Source organism: Artemia franciscana, chromosome 5, assembly GCF_032884065.1.
Source record: "Artemia franciscana chromosome 5, ASM3288406v1, whole genome shotgun sequence".
NCBI lineage: Eukaryota > Metazoa > Arthropoda > Branchiopoda > Anostraca > Artemiidae > Artemia > Artemia franciscana.
In genome coordinates this window covers 11,097,760-11,099,468 of record NC_088867.1, presented here as the reverse complement: position 1 = coordinate 11,099,468, position 1,709 = coordinate 11,097,760, and positions in this window count along the sequence as shown.

Sequence of the window (1,709 nt, the reverse complement as noted above, 5' to 3'; positions counted from 1 at the left end):
ACCTATATTATGGATTATGTTGTTGTAAATCATAAGACTTGCAAGGATCGAGACAAAATACTAGGGTAAATAAGAGTGCTGCTATAGATGTTAAAAATAAATATCACAATCTAATAGTGCCTATGGTTAATTTAAAGCTGATCTAGGAAGGTTAGCTACCTTATAGGTAGCTACAACGTTGGTAGACTCCAGGACAAAAATTTGAAAGACATTTCCAGGAACAGTTGAATAATATACTGCAGCCTTTAACATTTTACAATATAGAAGATAGATAGAGTAATTTTAGGAAGGTAGTTTGTGAAGTCGGTGATAGTGTTTTACGAAAGAAACTTAGTAACGCAGCGAGGATTATTAGTGAAAGTACTTTACGTTTAATAGAGAGGAAGGGCTTGTACAAGAATTACTTGAGTGATAGATCATATATAAATAAGAGAAATGTAAAAAAAAATGGTAAGGAGGTGTGAAGGGAAGGTCAATTACAAAATGGCCGAAGACCTGGAATATTCAGCCAGACAACATAATAGTAAAATATTGGGCTAACTTGTTAATGTGTTGAGAAGAAATGGTCAATGGATTTGTCCATTTTACAGAAAGGAACTTGGTCCTTTCTGTAACATGAAAGGAAAGGACACACTTAGTGATTAGGAAAGAGTTAAAGAGAGAGGGTCAGAACAGTTTGAGAATTTGCTAAACCGTGATAGAGTTACAGAAACAAAAATTAGAAAAAAATAAAATGTTTGTGACACTCTAGATGTGAAGGAAGATCTATTTTGTGAAAAAAATTAGTGACTGGGCTAAATGAATTGAGAAATAATAAGATCCCAGGTGCTGATAGTGTGGTAAATTACCTTTTTTCAAATAAGGTGGTTGTGAAGTCACAGAAAAGTTATTGATGATTATGAATGTAATTTTTGAAAAGGAGGAAGTACCTTGCTATTTTAGAAAAAACTTTAATTAAGCCCCTCAATAAGGAAGGCGATACGGGTGAGTGTGGCAATTACAGAGGCATTTGCCTGGTGTTTCTAGGAATATAATTGCTTAGTATGATGATGCTTTTTCAACTTAGAGATGTTGTAGATACAGTTTTAAGAGAAGAACGATGTGGTCTTAGGAAGGGTAGAGGATGGGTCTACCAAAATTTTCTCTTTTAGATTAATAAGATAAGATAAGAAAATATATATTTTCAAAAGACTATCACAAGTTCTATCGAGCCGAATTCACTTTATATGTCAGTAAAAGTTAAGAAAAAAAATTTCAAATAAGTACATTAAGTCAAACACTTAAAATTAAAAAGAAATTAAAAAGGCAAAATCATCAAAGGTAAAGAGCAAATCAGTAAACTTGACAATTAAATTACAGAACATTACAGTAAATCAAAAATAAAAACGGCAATAGAGGAAAAGGGGGATTTGGCAAGTACATAATCACGAATTATTATTATTAAGGTGTTCCAGAATAAAGGGGATAAAATTTTTACGAAACCTCTCTGTAACAGCATGGATCGGAGAGTAAGTTGGAATTGCTAAGGAGGCTGACCGGGGAAGTCTGAGTCTAATGGGATTGCGAAAATCAGAGAGTAAGTCCTCAGTCCGGGGATTGGAAATGACTAATTTAGCGAAAAGCAGGCAAATTTTGTCCCTCCTTTCTTTTAAGATGGTAATGTGTGCAGCTTTAAGGAGGCAGGAGTATGTAATTTTTCCTTCTTTGTA